This window comes from Pongo pygmaeus, chromosome 6 (genome assembly GCF_028885625.2).
Source record: "Pongo pygmaeus isolate AG05252 chromosome 6, NHGRI_mPonPyg2-v2.0_pri, whole genome shotgun sequence".
NCBI lineage: Eukaryota > Metazoa > Chordata > Mammalia > Primates > Hominidae > Pongo > Pongo pygmaeus.
In genome coordinates, this window is record NC_072379.2 from 60,396,316 (window position 1) to 60,410,466 (window position 14,151).

The window sequence follows — 14,151 nt, forward strand, 5'->3', positions numbered from 1 at the left end:
TCCAGGAATCCCACTTCCAGATATCCATCCAAAAGAGTTGAAAGCAGGCTCTCAAAGAGCTATTTGTGGGTCCACATCCACAGCAGTATTATTCACAATAGCCAAGAGGTGGAAGTAACCTAAGTGTCCATCAATGAAATGTAATGGATGAGCAAAATGTGGTCTCTCCATACAATGGGTACCATTCAACCTTAAAAAGGAAGGAAATTCTGCCACATGCTACAAAGGAGGATGAACCTTAAGGACATTATGCTAAATGAAATAATCCAATAATAAAAAGACAAATCCTTTATTATTCCACTTACATGAGGTTTTCAAGGAAATTAAATTCATAGACACAAAGTAGAATGGTGGTTGCCAAGGGCTAGAGGAAAGGGTAAATGGAGCATTTAAGGGGGAAATGGAAATTCTTGTTTACTGATACAGAGTTTCAGCTTTGTGAATGAAAAAGATCTAGAGATCTATTGTACAACAATGTGAATACACAACACTACTGAAGTGTATATTTAAAAAGTGGTAAGATCTATACACTAGTACCATGTGAAAAAAATAATAAAAATGGGTAAGATTGCAAATTTCATGTGTTTCTTACCACAAATAAAAATAAAGTTTTTGAAAGAAGGTCAATAATCTACTTAAATGTTTAATCTTGCTATTAACAGAAATGCAAATAAAAACAAGTACCATATTTTTTTCTTTAAAATTAGAAATTTCTGTAATAATATCCACTGCTGGCAAGGATCATGAGAAACGGGAACTAAATACTGTTGGTAGGAATGTGAGCTGTTTCAATGTTTCTGAAAGATAATTTGGCCATATATTTCAAAAGCAACAATATAAATTGTTTATATTCTTTAACTCAATAATTTGACCTCTGGGAACTCAATCTAAAATAATATCAGTGCTACATGTGCAAAATATTTGTACAGGAAAGAATGTTCAAAATGTAGTGTTTTTAAGAAACAATCAAAGAAAATGGAAACCTAAACGTCCATAAGCAGAGTAGAAAAAAAATGAATTATGTTCCATTTGCATAACAGACTACCTCATAGCCATTATAAATTGTTATAAAAGAATATTAAATGATCAGGGCTGTTCAAACAGTATTGTTGATTTTTTGTTGTTATTTTTTGAGACAGTCTTGCTCTGTCACCCAGGCTGGAGTGCAGTGGCACAATCTCAGCTCACTGCAACCTCCGCCTCCTGGGTTCAAGGGATTTTCGTGCCTCAGCCTCCCCGGTAGGTGGGACTACAGGTGTGCACACCAAGCCCGGCTAATATTTTTGTATTTTTAGTAGAGACAGGGTTTCACCATGTTGGCCAGGCTGGTCTTGAACTTCTGACCTCAAGTCATCCACCCACTTTAGCCTGTCAAAGTGCTGGGATTACAGGTGTGAGCCACTATGCCTGGCCTCAAACAGTATTATTAAGTGATTTTTTAAAAGCACATTATTTTTTTTTTTACTTATTTATTTAAGAACTGGAGCTTATGCACAACAAAGTTAAAAATTAACAGTAGTCATTTCTGAGTGGTAGGATTATGACTGATTTTTACTTCCTTTTTTTCTGTATTTCCCCAAAAGATTACAGTGCATTTGTTACTTTTAAAGTTTAAGAACAAAACATGTTTTTTAAAAGAAAGTAAAACCTAATGTGCTCAATTACTTTTATTATTCCCTCCCCACAAAAAAACAAACAGCAATCAAGTTAATTTCACTCTGTGTTTCATTTCCTCCCACAATGTTCAGCTATTTTTCTATTTAAATAAAAAAATCACTGACTCCTTACTTTCATCTCTTAAGAATATTCCATCTGCGAGGTTATTTTAAATTCAATGTTTAGTTCTGTGCCAAGTTTTCCCATATCTGCTGTCAATACTACCTATGCCCTTGGCTCTGCACTGGACACATCTGTGGTGGTGCCAGGGCCCTTCCAGATTCGCTGGGGAAGAGCCTACCAAGGTCCTGCTCCTACAGCAGATCTACAGGCAGCTGGCTCTCATGAGCCTCCCCAGACACAGTAGGGAGGGATCAGGGATGGACGTCTGACTCGAAAGAAGTCAGTCCACAGGCTAGAGGGTACCTAGGGCACAGCCTGGCACAAAAAGAAGAAAGGGATGGGCAATGGCTCCCTCCTGGTACTTGAACCTAGGAAATATTACTACATTTGATGGTTCTTTAAGAATGGAGGCTGGAAAGTGATGAAAGAGAAACTGGAGAGATAATGACATCACAGCTGGGGTTCTGAGGGACCAGAGGTTCTTGTGTTATACTCGTATAACACAAGTATGTATGAGCCATGATGTAGATAAAAGATACTAAAGGCCACAGAAATTGGCCACCAGACAAGCTGAATCACAGGAGCCAGCTTTGGCTGCTGAAGTGTGCAGGCCTGCCTGGGGCCACTTTCCGAGTGGCTTCAGTGTCCAGCATCTCTGAGGTTCCCTGTGCACAGTGTCCTTAACATAAGCACCCCTTTACTCAAGGTGGCTTGGAGGTGACCCCAGTTTGGGCAATCAAAGGAACTCAAACAAAAAGAAAAAGAAATTAGAGCTGCACCAAAACATGAAAGCTGGGCTGAAGGCAGGCAGCCATACACTTTTGCGGAGGGCCCGCAGTGCAAGCAGAACCATCTGCAAACCAGGCCCAAATTGTCTCCCTCAGTCCCAGATTAGAACTAGAAAAGGCAAACCAAGATGGAAAAACAGCAGAACTCTGATATTCAGTTAAAGTTAGAAACACAAATAAAATTGCATTTAAGTTTTTCCACCATTCATCACAAAAGAAAAAAAGAGGATATGACAGCACATCTTTTTTTAAAGTTTATTAGCAATCTAAAAAAATACTGGTTCATAGGACATAAATCAAAGAAACCACTAACTTGCTAATCTCTACGACATACAAGTTCCATTTATGGTCATGAACTTGATAGTAGGCCAAATTTAGGGTTTAAAATCCAAGAAACAAAAAAAATTATAGAATTTTAACCTCACAATTATTTGAATGTCATTTTGAAAAAGTGCTACCTGAGATGCAGACACTGAGAACATACCTGTATGTGCATGTTGGCCCTGACCTCCACCTCCCTTTGTACTCACTTACACTAAGAAGCAACCCAGTTACTAAACAGAACAAAAGGAAAGAAGCTGTGAAAAATTACATATGAGAGAGGGGAAATGACCACTGGCACAGGTGCTTCCTAACTCGTACTGTGACATTCTCTCTCTTCAAAAACTGTCCTTAAATGTTTGAGGTGATGGATATCCCAGTTGCCCTGATCTGATCATTACACATTGTACATACGTATCAAAATGTCACATGTACCTCAAAAATACACATAACTATGATATAGCAAGTTTAAAAAGACAAAAAACAAAAAACTACCTTGACCTCCCAGGCCAAATCCAAAAGCATTTTTCCCACCTCCCACTTTGCTTATGCTACCAAGGTTCTTTTAATTAGTGATTTGTTTGTGCTAATAATTTTCATCTTTTGGAACAGCGGATAAATCTCAGAAGCTGGGGGAGTGGTATTAGTGATTTAAATATTAGTGTTAATTAGTCCAATCAGATTGCCTTTGTATTAACCAAGAGCTATCTTCAGCTACTCACTCATCAGTCATCCCTTCCCACCACACAGGGTTTTGATTAGGATGGGAAAAGGGGGAAATCATTGGTAGCTGGGTGCATGAAATTCTTTGAAGGCTGATGTATTCCTCGATGCCTTGCCCCAGGATTGTGAAAAACCTGAGAACACAACCTCCTGAAGAACAGCAGAAAATGCCCTGCCCTCTCTCCTGCCAACAAAACATTTTTTCAATTCTACTCACTCTACCCCTTCACCTGGTAAGAGTAAGAAGTACTATCACAACTTCCCATCAAAGTACTACCTAAATATAGTATCAAAAGAATAAAATAGCCAGGCGTGGTGGCTCACGTCTGTAATCCCAGCACTTTGGGAGGCTGAGACGGGCGGATCACGAGGTCAGGAGATCGAGACCATCCTGGCTAACAAGGTGAAAGCCCGTCTCTACTAAAAATACAAAAAAATTAGCTGGGCGCGGTGGCGGGCCCCTGTAGTCCCAGCTACTCGGGAGGCTGAGGCAGGAGAATGGTGTGAACCCGGGAGGTGGAGCTTGCAGTGAGTGGAGATCGCGCCACTGCACTCCAGCCTGGGCGACAGAGCGAGACTCCGTCTCAAAAAAAAAAAAAAAAAAGAATAAAATACCTAGGATTACATTTAACAAAAGAAGTACAAAATGTATACTCTGAAAACCACAAAACATTGTTGGGAAAAATTAAGAGATCAAAATAAATGGAAAAACATACCATGTTCATGAACTGGAAGACAATTTAACATCTTAAAATGGCAATACTGCCCAAAGTGATCTATGGATTCAAGCATGATCACTATCAGAATCCCAGATGTCTTCTTTGTACAAACTGACAAGCTGACTTTAAAATTCACAGGAATTGCAAGAGACTCCAAATAGCCAAAACAATCCTGAAAAAGAAGAATAAAGTAGGAGGATTCCCACTTCCCAATTTCGACTTACTACAAAGCAACAGCACTCACTGCATTGTGGTATTGGCACAAGTACAAACAAATAGATCAAAGGAACAGAACTGAGAAATAAACCCATAGGTTTATTTCTGTCTAGTCAATTGATTTCCCCAACAAGGGCACCGAAACCACTCAATGGGGAAAGAATCATCCTTTCAACAAATGGTGCTGGGACAAGTAGATAGCCACACGCAAAAGAATGAAGTTGAGCTCCTACCTTATACCACATACAAAAATTGACTGAAAATGGATCAAATACCATTTTGTAAGAGCAAAAAACTATAAAACTCATAGAAGAAAACACAGCAGTTAGTCTCCATGGCCTTGGATTTGGCAAAGGATTCTTTGATATGGCACCAAAAGCATGAGCAACAACAACAACAAAATAGGTAAATTAGACTTCATAAAAATGTAAAACTTTTGTGCTTCAAATGCCACCAATCAGAGACAACCCACAGAATGAGAAAATATTTGCATATCATATATCTAAGGGACTGTGTCTAAACTATATCAAGAACTCTTACAACTTAATAAGAAAAACACAAATTACCCCACTCAATAACAAGCAAAGGATCCTGAACAATTTCTCCAAGGAAGATATACAAATGGTGAATAAGCAAATGAAAAGATGCTTGATATCATTAGTTACCAGAGAAATGCAAATCTAAACCATGGTAAGATACCACTCTACTCCTACTAGTCTGGTTAGAATTAAAAAGTCAAATAATAACAAATGCTGGCAAGGAGGTAAAGAAATCAGAACCTTCATACACTACTGGTGGAAATAAAAAATTGTGCAGCCCCTTGGGAAAAGTCTGGCAGTTTCTCAAACAATTAAATATACAGTCACCATTTGACTTGGCAATTCTACTCTGGGGTATATATATCCAAGAGAAATAAAAACTTGTACATGACTATTCACAGCAGCATAATTAATAACAGTGAAAAGTAGAAACAATCTAAATGCCTATCAACAGGCAAACAAAATGTGGTATATCTACTCAATGGAGTATTATTCAACAATATAAAGGAATGAAGTTCTGATACATGTTACAACTTGGATAAACCCTGAAAACATTACAATAAGTGAAAGAAACCGGTCACAAGAGTCTACATATCATATGACTCCATTCACATGAAAGTCCAGAATAGAAACTTCTACAGAGATGGAACATAGACTACTGGTTGCTTGCAGCTGGGACTGGGACTGGGACTGGGAGAAGAACTTAGTGGGTAGGGGAGAGACAGCCAAAAAGCACAAAGTTGTTGCTTTTTGAGGTCATGAAAATACTCTAAAAGTGACTGTGGTGATAAGTGCACGTATCTGTGAATATACCAAACACCAGTGACTTGTATGCATTTTATTTATATTTTATTTATTTATTTATTTATTTTTTTTGAGACAGGGTCTAGCTTTGTCACCCAGGCTAGAGTGCAGTGACACGAACACAGCTCACAGCAGCCTCGACCTCCCAGGCCCAAGTGATCCACTTACCACAGCCCCTCAAGTTGCAGGGACTACAGGCATGGGCCACCATGCCCAGCTAATTTTTATATTTTTTGTAGAGACAGGGTTTCACCATGTTGCCCACACTGGTCTGGAACTCCTGGGCTTAACTGATGCATCTGCCTTGGCCTCGTGAAGAGCTGGGATTACAGGACTGAGCCACCGCGCCCGGCCTGTATGCACATTTTAAATGGGTGAATGTACATATGTGGATCATATATCAATAAAGCTGTTTTAAAAACATGCTACCTGAAACCCGAAGCCTAACCCATTTCTTTATGTTAATACATCTACTTTTTTTTTTTTTTTTTAGTTCTCTTTTTTTATTAGAGACAGGTCTTACTCTGCCACCCAGGCTGGAGTGCAGTGGTGTGATCACAGCTCACTGCAGCCTCAACCTCCCAGGCTCAAGCAATCCTCCCACCTCAGCCTTCCAAGTAGCTGGGACTATAAGTGCATGCCACCATGACCAGATAATTCTTAAGTTTTTTTGTAGAGATGAGGTTTTGCCATGTTGTCCAGGCTGATCTTGAATTCCAGGGCTCAAGTGATCCTCCTGCCTTGACCTACCAAAGTATCGGGATTATAGGCGTGAGCTACCGCGCTCAGCTTAGTTCTGTTTTTTAGAGAAAGGTCTTGCTATGTTGCCCAGCCTAGTCTCGAACTCCAGGGCTCGAGCGATTCTCCTGCCTCAGCCTCCCAAGTAGTTGCAACTACAGGTGCATGCCACTATGCCTGGCCTAACCCATTTCATTCACAACCCTCATGGCCAAAACACCCTCCTCCTATGAGCCACAATGTCTGCCCAAGCTGAAGGGCCTCCAAGCAACATCCATCCTCTGGGGTTCTCTCATCTCTACCTGGATCTGACTCCGTCCTTCCTCCGCCCTCTCCTCTTCTAACCCTTCCTTCCAATATGCCTCGGGAACTCTTGCCAGGGCTGCAAATGCCCCAATTCACACCCATCTCAGCAACTTCATCTTAGCTGCACCCCGGCTTCTCCACCCGCCCCTCCCTGGTAACTCTCCCAAGTACCGGCTGCTCAATCCTCATGTGCTCCCCTCTATCCCAGGATCAGGAGAACCCAAATTGTCCTGGTCACTGTTATCTCCAGACAATAACCTACCAAGAAGTACCCAGAACCTAGGAATGTGACCAACCTCCTCCCCCTCATTTCCTAGCAAGACCTGCTTCTCTCCAGCTTCCTGCTCCTCATGCCTGTGGCTTTGCCGACCCCTCCACACTGACTTCCCCACTTTTTCCTAACCTCCTACAAGGAGGGCCTTGATCATGAGTAAAGCCCTAACATTCCGGGCTCTTGCCTTAGCCTACCTCATTCATTCCTGTTACCTAACCCTCTGCTTACCAACCCCCATGTGGCCACAGCCCTGGCCATGAAATGTAAGGCTAGAAGTTCCCTCTGACCACCAGGGCCCGCCCTTCCTGATTGCACTTCCTCATTCTCACCCAATCTGCTGTTCCACGTGAATGAAACCACTAGAGCCCTGACCAACCCTTCCCATCTCCCTGTGGACCTCCCGTCCTTCCACTGTGTCACACGCCCTCCCTCTGCACCCTCAGCTCCCTGTCCCACTGCCACACCGGCCACTTGTATCTCAGGGCCCTGAACCTGGATCAACCTAACATTTGTCTCCCCTATTTTGTCTCCTGTGCCGCCCACCACTGAAGAAAAATCCCGCCACATCTGTGACTGGCTCCATGACCAGGTTTCTAGTTTGCATCCTCCTCCCTTTGTAATGCTGTGATTATTGCCTGATGCCTTGTTCCTTCAAGCAGGTTCCTCAAGCAGGTACAAGGTATCGGCAACAAACACCACGTTACAAAGGGAGGAGGATGCAAACTAAGCAAACTAACACTTGTTGAGTGGGAATCCAGGGTTCAGGAGATAAGATCCCAGCAGACTCATCATTTACATAATAGTGAGAGAACACAAAGTAAACATGTAAGCCAATAAATGAACAAGATAATGAACAAGCTTAATGAGAAAAACAAAACTGGGTGATGTTTTTGAGAGTGACTACCAGGACTTGGTGAGGACTACTTCATATGTGGGTGGTCAGGAAAGGCTTCTCAGAGGAGGTGACATATGAGCTGAAACCTGACAGAAGAAAGGAAACCAGGGACAAAACAGTCTGGGAAAGGAACACCGCAGGAAGAGTGGGCAGCGTGTGCCAAAGCCAAGGCCAAAAGAGCCTGGCATATCTGGAAACAGAAGGAAGCCAGTGTGCTGGAGTGTGGGGGATGAGGGAGAGGATCTCAGAGAGACAGATGTGGGCCTGGTCACGCTGGGCCTGTGGACCACAGTGAGGAATCTGGAAGCCACTGGGGCACTTTCAGCAGGTGCATGACCTAACCTGACTTAATGTTTTAACAGGATCCCTCTGGCTGCTGGGTGTGGAACAGACTGTAGGGGGCCAAAGCAGAAGCAGGGAGACCTGTTTGGAGATGACTAATGGTGCAGGCCAGAGGTGATGGTGGTCCAGACAGAGAAGCAGCAGTGGAGGTGTGTACAAGGGGAGGGAGGTATTGGCGTGTTTCCTCACTTATGCTTATCCAGTGGAGGGAAGAAAAATGAGGATGGGCAGCTACAAGGAGAGAGGAACCATAGCATGCATTCAAGAAGAATTCTTTGTGAGACATGTTGCAGGAGAAGGAGACAGACATTCCATGCAGCCTGGGGCCTGCAGCGAGGCCCATGATGGGAAAGAAGGCATTCTCCTCACTTCTGTACTGCCTACCCAAGGGCTGGCCTTCAAGTGCACAGACAGTGGCATATTCTTGGTGGGGCACATGGGCAGTTTCAGTGGTGAGGCATCACACTATGCTTCCTAGCAGAAGCCACAGACTCCCTGTCGCCTTCCACTTTAATCAGGGCACTTCCCCAGTGGGCCACTGGCAGCCCTCTTCCCTTCCACTCTACACTCAGTCTCTGGTTTGGCTACTTCCACTCCCATATCACGTGCAAAGGTGTCCAGAATCAGAACTGCCTTTGAGGGTCAACTGGCCACCTCCTAGTGGTCTCTTCATGCGGACATTCTGCACACACCTCAAACTTACTGTGTCCAAACCAGGCTGGTGGACACATGATACCTTCTCCCTGCCCTTCCACACCCTAGACAATTCTACCATCTTCTATGTTGCCCACTTTAATTAATGATGTCAGCATCCACACAGAGGCTCAAGCGAGAATCCTGGAAACTGTCATTGATTCCTTTCCAAACCCAACTGGTCAGCCAGCCCTTACAGTCCTCTCTCTAAACACCTCCTAAGTCCATTCCTGTCTCTCAGCCTCCAGTGTCACTGGCCTAGTTCAAGCTCTCATCAGTTCTACCCTTGACTCTAGCTGGAAGAAGGGTACATGCCATTGGTAGGGCCCAACATACTTAGCAAGTGGCTCAGTAAATGATTTCTGAATAAACAAGAAAAAGAACGTGGCCGGGCGCTTCACGCCTGTAATCCCAGCACTTTGGGAGGCCGAGGTGGGTGGATCATGAAAGTCAAGAGATCTAAACCATCCTGGCTAACACAGTGAAACCCCGTCTCTACTAAAAACACAAAAAATTAGCTGGGTGTAATGGCAGGTGCCTGTAGTCCCAGCTACTCAGGAGGCTGAGGCAGGAGAATGGCGTGAACCCGGGAGGCGGAGCTTGCAGTGAGCAGAGATTGCACCACTGTACTCCAGCCTGGGGGATAGAGCAAGACTCCGTCTCAAAAAAAAAAAAAGAATGCATGAATTAATACAATGAACAAATGAGTGATGAAATCAATGAATAAACGAAAAAAATTTTTATGTGCAGAGACAAAGAAAATTAAAACATATTCAGCCTAATAGAGGAGATGCAACCAAGCAGGTACAAGCATCAGGCAACAAACACGGTGTTACAAAGGGAGGCAAATGCAAACCAAAGAAACTAACATTCGCTGAGCATCTACCAGTTGTCAAGTGCTAAACCAGGCACCTCATAAACAGTGCACTTCACACAGTATCACAAATGACGTGCCCAGCAACCAGGTGATATATTGCACTCCAGATGAAGACACTAACATTCAAAGAAGTTGAATAACTGTCCCACGTCATCCAACACAAAGTAGCAGGGTTCAGACTCAAACCTAGGTCAGTAGGCCACAAATCCTGTGTTGGCTAGTGGACATATGCTTACTGGAAGGGCTGTACTTCAAAAGATAATTAACAGGAGCCAGGCGCGGTGATTCACACCCGTAATCCCAGCACTTTGGGAAGCTAAGGCAGGTGGATCATCTGAGGTAAGGAGTTTGAGACAAGCCTAGCCAACATGGTAAAACCCCATCTCTACTAAAAATACAAAAATTAGCCAGGGATAGTGGCGCATACCTGTAATCCCAGCTGCTCTGGAGGTTGAGGCACAAGAACCACTTGAACCCAGGAGGCAGAGGTTGCAGTGAGCTGAGATCACACCTTTGCACCCCAGCCTGGGTGACAGAGCGAGACTCCGTCTTAAAAAAAAAAAAAAAAAAAAAAAAAGATAATTAACACACAGACAGTGCTTCTAAAGGATAATCGCTGTTCTAAGCACTTTACATATATCCTCATAAAAATGGTCAGTTCATCTGGGCGCAGTGGCTCACACCTGTAATCCCAGAACTTTGGGAGGCTGAGGCAGGAGGATCACTTAAACCAAAGAGTTCAAGACCAGCCTGGGTAACATAGCGAGACCCCATCTCTTTCAAAAAATATGCAAAAATAAAATTAAATTTAAAAAACAAAAATAAAAAATGATAGGTACTAATATTATCCCCATTTCACAGTGAAGCAAACAGAGAAATGGAAAAGTTAACAGGTAATGTGTCAAAGGTCATATAGCTTTAAGCGACAGAATTGGGACTTGAACCCAGGCAGTCTTGCTCTGGTGTCCCAGTTGGCCATCACTAAAACCTTTCATTGCATTAATGAAGGAGGTAATATGGGAGGCATGGGTTCCAGGTGCAGAGTACAATATGATCCATGTAGGGAGGCAAGAAGGTGCAAGCCATGTGTGGGATCAGGAAGTGATTCACTGGACTCAGATGGGGAGGGTAGAGGAAAATGAGGCTGCAGAGAAACGATAGACTCAGACATGAGGCTTCCTACACCTAGTCCAAGACCACATGATTGTCTTATTTGAGATTTAAAGTGCCTCTATCTTTCACAACGTAGTGAACAGTTAAAAGGAAGTGTTCGCTGTTTTCTTAGCCAAGGTATTTAGTTATCTCCTTTTTGTAGGTAGAACAACTAAAAAAGCAAGGGAAGAACTAATTTGTTCAATGTTTTATCATTAACAAAATGGCATAACCTCCCCCACAGTCCATGGAGATAAATATCGGCACCCTGACCCCTTGGTATTTACTTTTAATACAGTTTTAGTTGTAAAAGACTATTCATAACATATTTTTAAAATCTCTAATTTTGGCCAGGCACGGTGGCTCATGCCTGCAATCTCATCACTTTGGAGCACCAGGGCTGGCGGATCACCTGAGGTCAGGAGTTCGAGACCAGCCTGGCCAACATGGCAAAACCCTGTCTCTACTAAAAATACAAAAATTAGCCAGGTGTGGTGGTGCACACCTGTAGTACCAGCTACTCGGGAGGCTGAGGCAGGAGAATCGCTGGAACCCAGGAGGCAGAGGTTGCAGTGAGCTGAGATCGCACCACTGCACTCCAGCCTGGGCAACAGAGTGAGACTCCATCTCAAAAAAAAAAAAAAAATCTCTAATTTTGTTTCGTATACTTCAAATGTGAGCCGATGAAACTGTTACTTATATGCCCCATTACCATGAAGCTACACACAAATCCGTCAAACATAAATTTATATTTGATGGCTGGGCGCAGTAGCTCACGCCTATAATCCCAGCACTTTGGAAGGCCGAGGCAGACGGATCACTTGAAGTCAGGAGTTCGAGACCAGTCTGGCCAACATGGTGAAACCCCGTCTCTACCAAAAACATAAAAAATTAGCAGGTGTGGTGGTGTGCACCTGTAGTCCCAGCTACTCAGTAGGCTGAGACAGGAGAATTGCTTGAACCCGGGAGGCGGAGGTTGCAGTGAGCTGAGATCGTACCACTGCACTCCAGCCTGGGCAACACAGTGAGACTCCATCTCAAAAAAAAAAAAATTATATTTGGCAAACTTCAGTGGAAAAAAATTCAAATCCAGATCCCACAAACTAACCTTTAACTGTAACATTGCTTTGGGAAAGGCAAAGGAGAACAGGGCTGTCAAGTGATCTAAGCAAATCCTTAGGATATTTTGAACCTACTAGGATCCTAATCTTATTAGTCATCTTGGAGTCTGTAGGTGCTATGCTAGTCCCTTCTTTCATGAGAATGGTGGAGGGCAGAGGGGAATGATCACAGCTTCAAAGCCTCCCAGCTGGATTATCCCCATCCTCTGAGACCACCCATCCTCTGAGACCAATGTCTCCACGGTATCCCTACCACTTTAAAAGGCTTGGTGAAAGAGCCAAAGAGCACTTTAAGTGCTTGGTGAAAGAGCCAAAGAAATGTTCTGTGACCTCTGAAAGCAAATATTCTAAAGCAAGATCATTCTTTTTACGTATTTTTAAATTTAAATTAATGTTTAAATAATATAATTCAGGAAATTTGAAAAACAGAGAAGTAAAATATTGCCCATAACTAGGGTGACCACATGGCCCGTGTTGTTCAGGACAGTCTTGGTTTTCTCTTGTCATCACAGTATGTATAATTATTCATAGCACCTTCATTCCCCACTCAGTCATTTGAACTATGCTCGGAAGTGCTATGATTGAGGCCAGGCATGGTGGCTCACACCTGTAATCCCAGGATGTTGGGAGGCCGAGACAGGAGGATTACTTGAGGCCAGGAGTTCAAGACCAGCCTGGGCAACATAGTGAGGCCTCATCTCTACAAAAACAATTTAAAAATTATCCAGGTGTGGTATGTGCACCTGTAGTCCCAGTTACTTGGGAGGCTGAGGTGGGAAGATCACATGAGACAGAATGATTGAGGCTACAGTAAGCCATGATCACACCACTGCATTCCAGCCTGGGTGACAGTGCAAGACCCTGCCTCAGAAACAAACAAAGTGTCATTATTTCCATAATAAATTATTCCTGGTAACCTTAACCATAAACCACCACAATAAACAATCATTATGACAATTTTACTTCCTTACAGTTTTTTTCTCACACACATATTTTTTTTATTGATATAATCATAAGTGTTTTCACAAGCCTACATTTTCTCTTCTTCAATCGCATTACAACAAAAATATCCATGTTTCTGGATAAGGGGTTATCTTATTCAACTGAGTGGATGTTACCTGTATTGCTGAGCATTCAGGTTGCTTCAGGATCATTTTAAAGAAAGTGTATTTGTGAGGTACGTACACGACCAGTATATAAACTTCAAGAGAAATTTCAACCTAAGTGAGGGTGTGACAAAAATATAATTACTATTAGGAGGAAATTTTACAAATTCCTTCCATGAACACGGCAGTCCTCTGTTGCATTCTAAACCAACTGGATTCCCTCATTCAGCCCTTATTTATGGAGCACTCATTTGCTTCAGGCACTATGGCAGGTGCTATCTGGAGATACATGTCCTGTTGGCACTACTTCCAAATGTATCCTAAATCTCATCGCCAACTTTATTGCTGAAACCCTACTCCTGGTTACCACCATCCATCAGCCAGACTGCTAAGATAGTCTCCTAATGACTCTGCAGTCTTGCCCCACACAATCCATTCTCCATGCACTCAGAGTGATCTTCTCAAGGTAAAATTCAGATCAAACCCCTTTTCTACGTAAAGCCCTCCAATGGCTTCCCACTGCAAAAGAAATAAACGGTAAATCCCTTGCCATGACTAACAAGGCCCCTCTTCCCCAGCCACCCCTGCTGCCTCCTGGGCACCTCCTCCCACTCTCTTCCTCTCCTCTCTGTCCCTTTTTATATAAAGAGTAAAAAGCTGTCCCACACGCCAAGTGCATCTCATCCCAGGGCCTTCGCATCTACTATGCCCTCTTCTTGGAATGCTTTTTCCCTAGACTGTTTTTTTGGCTGTGTCCT

The 14,151-nt window shown here is 43.1% G+C and overlaps 1 protein-coding gene across 6 annotated transcripts in view; it reads right to left on the reverse strand.

Moving 5' to 3' along the window:
- SNX10 (sorting nexin 10) overlaps nt 1–14,151 on the reverse strand; it is an 85,345-nt gene that overhangs the window by 39,548 nt on the left and 31,646 nt on the right. The window contains exon 1 of one of the 6 annotated variants that reach the window (XM_063667458.1): nt 10,442–10,549. The exons of 4 other annotated variants lie outside the window; for them this stretch is intronic. The gene's annotated coding sequence lies outside the window, so the exon portion shown is untranslated. Of the gene's footprint in view, nt 1–10,441; nt 10,564–14,151 lie in introns of those variants that run through there. One more of the 6 variants, XM_063667460.1, reaches the window with a different exon arrangement.